Source organism: Rattus rattus, chromosome 5, assembly GCF_011064425.1.
Source record: "Rattus rattus isolate New Zealand chromosome 5, Rrattus_CSIRO_v1, whole genome shotgun sequence".
Classification (NCBI taxonomy): domain Eukaryota; kingdom Metazoa; phylum Chordata; class Mammalia; order Rodentia; family Muridae; genus Rattus; species Rattus rattus.
In genome coordinates this window covers 99,228,633-99,235,623 of record NC_046158.1, presented here as the reverse complement: position 1 = coordinate 99,235,623, position 6,991 = coordinate 99,228,633, and the positions used below count along the sequence as shown (strand labels likewise).

The 6,991-nt window shown below is 48.4% G+C and overlaps 1 long non-coding RNA gene across 1 annotated transcript; it reads left to right on the top strand.

The window, feature by feature from the left end:
* Positions 1 to 1,039: 1,039 nt before the first annotated feature.
* On the top strand, positions 1,040 to 2,816 carry LOC116900601. Its single transcript, XR_004387937.1, has 3 exons — positions 1,040 to 1,072; positions 1,484 to 1,672; positions 2,336 to 2,816. It is a non-coding gene; the product is annotated as an uncharacterized LOC116900601 (long non-coding RNA).
* Positions 2,817 to 6,991: the final 4,175 nt, after the last annotated feature.

Sequence of the window (6,991 nt, the reverse complement as noted above, 5' to 3'; positions counted from 1 at the left end):
TGAGAGGACACCTGAGGAGGTAGTGAATGCAGGGCCAGTTACTAGAAGCTGCCAGGCCATTCTGAGAACACCCCATATGGTATGGAGCCCCTGAGGAGCTAGCATGTACTCCGCAAACATGGCCATCTTCCAGCCTTTCTTGCTACCCTAACTCTCCGTGGCCTCTTTACATCTTTGTTACTTTTAGGACAGAGGGAGCCACCATTTTGCATTCCTCCTACCCTTGTAGTTACTAAACTCACCCATGCTTATCCTTAATAAAGTGGAAAGAACAGAACAATAGAAGTGAAACCAAAGGAATAGCTTCCCCACTTCAGGGGAAAATCTATGCTAACATTTTTACAATATTTCTTTCTGGCTTTCTACTCCTCTCACTCCTGCTCCTGCTCCTCCTGCTTCTCCTGCTGCTCCTCCTCCTCTTCCTCCTCCTCTTCTTCCTATTCCTCCTCTTCCTCCTCCCCCCTCCTCCCTTCCCCTCTCTCTCCTTCCCTTTTCCCCTTTACATGCTATTATCTTCCCAACAGGCATTTTTTAATCCAGGAATCTGGGTCCTGCCCTCATTAGACTGCCAACCTCTTCCCTGCCCAACTCTTTCGCTTATTTGCTTACCTTAGTCACCCTCGTGTTTTATACCTCAGGCTGGTCCCCAGCCTGCTCCTCCCCAGCCCTTCCCATACCCAACTGCTTGGTGCAAGAGTAGGAGCCTACACATCCTGCTCCACCCATTGTGCCAGCTATACCTGTCCCCATGAGCATCCCTGGGCGTTTGTGTCACTACTTTGTGACGGCTGATTTCTGGGAGGCTCCTACCCTCTGGTTTGTTCAGAAATATAATACCTTGCTTCCCCGCCAAATGCCCTTCTGTTTGGTCAGTATTCTCCTGGCTGAGGCACTGGTATGGACAGGTTTCCTTTAGCTATGCCTCCAAGGGTGTGTGTGTGTATCCTAGACATTTCTGTTTTCATCGGCTGTCTGTCAGGTGGCTTCCTTCTTACCTAGAAAGTGGCTTAGAGTCCAAAGAGCCCATTGCCTTAACTCACAGCAACCCAGTGGAGCCAACCAATGCAGCCAGGTAGGGGCTCCCGTGGGCAAAGGTGGCAAAAGAAATGCCCAGGCACTGGAGCAAGGAGTTGGTACAAGTCAGGCCGGCAGCACAGCTCCAGACTCTGGTCTTCCTGTCTGTACAGGTGGATAGATTGTGTGGTGCTCAATATTTGGGCTGAGAATTTGAGGGTCCATGATACCTAGTAGCATATGTGTCAAACAAACCAAAGTTCTCTGGATTCTGTGGAGAGATCTTAGATCCGTGACAGTTAGCGGTTGCTGGGAAGGTCAGATGAGAAAGTGGGTTCAATAGTAAAGTGTGAGGTGCCCTAATCCCTTTACTTTCTTGGTGTCTCCATTTCTGAGGGTTGGTAGGGGAGAGGGCAGAAAGTTCGCTTGATTCTGCTGATTCTGGCTGACCTTTGTGGTTCTTTGTAAGACCCTCAGCACCATCCCCCTAGACCTACACCAGGAACTACAGACCAGGAGACCAGAACATTCTTAGGGGCATACCAGGAATTCCTGACAAGGCTGGAATCAGCTCCCCGGTCTCTCTGGGTCTTAGAAAGGTCTGGAGCCTCTTTCTCATCCCCCTGATTGAGCAAGGCCTGTTCCTTGGGGATAACAGGTAAGTAATCAACTCAAATATCCCAATCCCGAGGACACAGCTCTGCTTCTGTTCAGATAGCCAGGTCAGGCGCTCATTGATTCGGCCCAGCTACTCTGAACAAGGGACACACTGCTGTAATTAGAGCTACCTCCCTGTCTCCCCACATTTCCCCCACACCCCGTGACTAATGGTCTACAGGAACCTAATGGAACACTAAACCTGTAAGTTACCTCCTTGGGCACAGAGCCAAGGTCTTATTCAGATTCAAGGTCCAGGCAAAAAGAATCACTGTTGCTCTCCTGCTTCCAGATGGGCTTTGTGCCTCTGTGGTTCTGGTTTTGTTTTGTTTGCTTGGTTTTTTGTTTGTTTGTTTTTTGTTTGTTTTTGCGGTGGTGGGGTTCTTTCTTTTTTATCTTTATTTTAATATTTAATTGTGTGTGGGGGTGGGTTGTTGCCTGTATGTTTAGCTGTGCACTATGTGCATTCCTAGAGCCTGTAGAAGCCAGAAGAGGATATTAGATCTCCTGGAACGGGAGGCATAGATGGCTGTGAGTTGCCATGTGGGTGCTGGGAATCAAACCTGGGTGCTCTGCAGGAGCAGCCAGTGCTCTAACTGCTGAGCCATCTCTGCAGCCCCTCCCCCATTTAATCTTTTGTTGATTTTTTTTTTTCCTTTTCCAGAAGGGCACGCTAACAAAACTTACTGAGAAGTCACAGAACGGCTCTCTGCAGCAGGAACAGTTTTGAAAAAGAGTTGCTCTGCTGTGGTATTTCCCCTCCCCTCCCCGCTCCAGTGGCTAACACACCAGTGTCAGAGTGCCTCCTGACTACCATCAGTCCTCTGGGGAGGGTAGATGCGAATGCCCTGACCTCTGCTCCAGGTAATATAACTGTCCTTGTCCCAGCAGGAATGGAGAGATTCTAAAAGACACGCGTGTCCCTCCCTTTGACTATCAGATTTTGAAACAATGAATTCCAAGGAATTGGAATTTCTCCAGGAATCTTATGCTGGAAGAGAGTCATGGCGCCAGCTGGTGAGGAAAGAGACTTCACAGTTCAGTCCGGCCGGCTGGAGAGACTTGGAGAAGAGACAACAGACCACACCTTGACTGGACTGCTTAGCTATGCACACTGATTTAAAACAGCAGCTGGAGGAGGGCAAACAGCATGGAGGGGAGCATGGCCAGCAGTCAGACCCACAGGTCTCAAGCCTACACAACGACTGCAGGCAACTGAGGAGTGCTGGGGTGGGAGAAATAGTGTGCCCCAGGGAAGAGCACAGCCACTGATTGTCCAGTACCGAATGGTCGGCCCTGAAAGCATACATGCAGGTGATATTAGACAGGCTGGGCAGGTTGCATTTAGGAGTGTATGTATATCCATATATGCACATAACAACAGTCAATAGGAAAAAAGAGGCCATGAATTTGAAAGAGAGCAAGGAGAAATGTCTGGGAGAGTTTGGAAGAGGAAGTGTATAATAATCTCAAAAATAAAGGGGGAAAAAAAGAATGTTGGCAGTAGGAGAGAAGATAGAGAAGCTTGCTGGGCGGCAGTGCTCATGGTGATAACAGCAATGTGGTTACTGTTTTAGTGATGCTCCTTAAATATTTCCATGAAGTTTTAAAAAATAAAACCTACAAATATTCTGATATCCACTATATAATCTTTACTTAAAGAAAACATTGGATGGAATGAGAGGAGGGGGACATGATCGCTCCTAGAGTGTGGAGAAGATTCTTATTGTAGAGGTGAGGGAGAGAGCAGCAAAGGGAGGCTGAATGTCCAGGCTGACCATGGCTGGAAGACTAAAGAGGACCATAAATGCAGAAAGAGGGAGAGAGAGAGGGAGAGGGAGGGGGAGGGGGACAGGGATGGGAACGGGGATAGGGACAAGGAACAAAAGAGTGGAGCAGCTGACCCAAAGGGGTGCCCCTAGCCAAGAGGCCAAAATGGGACTGCTCAGTTCTGGATTTGTGAGTAGACTGGGCTGCTCAGTTCTGGATTTGTGAGTAGACTGGGGAAGAGAAACCTTCGGGAGGCAGAGGTTTAGGGCAGGAAGCAGGGTGAGGAGAGCCGAGAGGAGCCACAGATACTGAGTGCGACTTGTCCCAGGTTTCTTTGACACCTAACAATAATGACTTACCCAGAATTAAAATTGCTTTATAGATTCTGTGTTTAAAAAAACTATAAAAGTATTTTACTTTTATTTTAATTTGTTATTTGTATACGTGTGTCCGAGAGTGGGTTTGTACACTTGAGTGCAGTGCCCATGTAGATCAGAAGAGGGCATTGGATCCTCTGGAACTGGAGTTACTGGAGTTGAGACTTCCGTGAGCATGCTGGAACCAAACTCTAGTCTTTTGCAAGAGCAGCAGGTACTCTTAACCACTGAGCCATCCCTCCCTATACAAACTTCTTGAACCTCTGCTCAGGCTTTCAAATACAGACTTTAAGGGTTTGTTTCCCTGACTGTCTTTGTCTCTTTTCCCAGTGTGGCCACATTGAATTAGTACCTTCCCCTGACCCCTTTCACCATTATCTGTTTAATTGGCCTGTTGAGGACAGGAAGCCAGGCCTGGCCTGTTGGAGATGCCAGGACCCAGCTTCTGGCCCTATCTACTCTGGTAACTCTGTGGAGGGCTGGAGGCAGGGGCAGGCCACTCATTGCTCAGCCACCAGAACTCTCAAGACCTGCTCACCCTGTCAGAGCTCATCTTCCTGCCCTGCCCGCTCTTATCTCTGCATGTGACAGTGGGTTCAGGCACTGGTCCTTTGTTCATGCCTGGACCATCTTTTAATTTATCTGCCCCATCAGGCAGCTAATATGACCTGGACAATTGGCATATTTTAGACACAAAATGAACAGTTAAAAAGCTCTGGAGTTCTGCTGCAGTCAAAGGTCAGCACAGTAGTTCTTTGTGAGGGGTTTGGGAAATACAAATGTCTTTAAGTCTTGATTTCCTCATCTGTTGTAGAAGCCCAACAAGAGCTCCCGACTCACAGGGAACTGAGAGATGGCTCAGCAGTTAAAATCATTTGCTGCTATTGCAGAGGACCAGGTTCAGTTCCCAGCACCCACAAGGTGGTTCATAGCCAGCTTTAACTCCAGATCCAGGGGATCTGAAAATCTCTCCTAGCCTGCATAGACACTTCCTACACGTGGCACACATTCAGGCAAAACAGCTGTGCACATAAAAATAGATGAATCTTTGGGCTGGATGTAGTGGCACATATATACCTTTAATTCCAGCTTGGGAGACAGAGGCAGGGGGATCTCTGTAAGTCTGAGGCCAACCTGGTCTACAAAGTCAGCAAGGGCTACATAGTGGGACCTGATCTCAAATAAATAAGTCTAAAAAAGAACCCCTCCTAATTCATAAAGATGTTGTGAGACTGAAAGAGCTAATTCATGTAAGAATGAAAAATAGTATCTAACATCAAAAAACAACTGCCAAGTGTATTAGTGGTAACACTCTGTTACCTGCTGCCATAGTCAGTCACTGGCAATACTGTTAATAACCATGGTGTGCAGAGGTGTTTTGGCTAATAGAGGCGACTATTGGAGCCCCTGACTCCAGTTTGATAGAGAATATTTGGAAAGCTTCCTAGGATACTGCTCTAGTCTGGGGGATAGAGAAAGTAGGTAAGACAGAGAACATTTGAGAGACAGACAGACAGACTGAGACAGACAGACTGACACACAGAGAGAGAGAGAGAGAGAGAGAGAGAGAGAGAGAGAGAGAGAGAGAAGAGACATGTCTCCATCAGAGAACTGAGTGGGGTTGACCTACCTGGGATCCACGAGGGAAGAGAAAGAGGCTTTGGGATGATGCTGAAAAGTTTGGACCTCATTTATTGTTGGATCCTGAGCAGGGGACTATTTGTTTGAACTGGCCCTTCAGAAAAACCAGTGTAAGAAATAAAGGCCATGATTTGAGGTGAGCAAACTGGGGCGGAGGAGTGCGTGTGGAGGGTTGGAAGGAGGAAATAATATAATTTAGAAAATATTGAAAACGCAATAGTAATGAACCTGGAGAAAGGAGAGTGGGAAGTTGTCTAGATGCTGTCAGTGAAGTAGAGCTGAGGAACTCGAGGGGAAGAGGCAGATGTAGGTGCTAATCAGGGGTTGGACCAAGGGAGGTAACAAGAGGAGAAATGGCCCTGATCTCACCTTCATGGCCTGTGTGCAGCATCCTCACCACCAAGACCAGAAACACAGGAGGTAAGGCAGGTGCACTGAGAGAAAGCTGGGAAGGAATCACTTGGGCACACTGGGTATCAAGTGTCCCAAGTTGGCAAAGAAGAGGGGTCTGCAGGCCACAGTTCTGGGGATCACCTGCGTCGTGGGGGGTGGTGGAGGAAGGACAGGCAAGTGTCTGGGGCATCTCTGGGGAGCACCAACATGGGCGTGAGAAGAAAATGACAAATGGGATGGTGGCAGGGAAAAGAGAGAGGAGAGAGAATGGAAGAGAGAGGAGGGAAGAAAGAGGGACGAGAGGGAGGGAGTGAAGAGAGAAGGGTCTGCGTGCTCAGAGTTCTAGAAGGTTCCTTAAGATGAGAGCAGGAAAGGGTTCTTGGCCTTCAGAGGGAGTAGATGAGATGTGTCAGGGACTTGGGGACAGAAAGTAGATGGGATGGAGGGGAAGGGGGATGGGAAGCAAAGCAATACACAAAGGCCCTGAGCAGACAGAACTGGGAAGAAAGGTAGGAGCTACAGGGAGGGGCCGGTGGGCTGAGGGAAGCTGAGTATGGAAGGTGCGTGCAAATGTGTTAGAAGGTGAGCGGGGCCACAGGTGTGCCTCAGTGGTAGGTCGTTCACTCAGCGTGAGGCCCTGGGTTCAGTCCTCAGCACAGCAGCAAACCAATGACCTCGGAGAACTGTATCTGTGTGTCTACACATTACAAAAGCTGATTAGTCACAGGGAATTGAAAACACAAGAAAGAAAACGGCCCTTATGGATAAGTTCCTCAGAGGACTTAGAAATCAGGAGACACAGGGAGAAGTAAGCCGCAGCAGGAAAGGCAGAGTGGGTGGGTGTCCCGCCCACTCTTCACACAGGAACCTGCTTTACCTTCTCCCCACTGACTTGCTCCTTAATAGACTGTGATCTCTCTCTCTCTCTCTCTCTCTCTCTCTCTCTCTCTCTCTCTCTCTCTCTCTCTCTCTGTCTCTCTCCCTCCCTCCCTCCCTCCCTCCCTCCCTCCCTCTGAGTGTCTTGGGTATTGATGGACAGTTACTATACCAGGAAGCTACATTCTTGTCTTTTTCATTCACTTAAGAACTGTTTTAATTTTATGCGTATGTGTCTGTGTGCCGTGTGCATGCCTGATGCC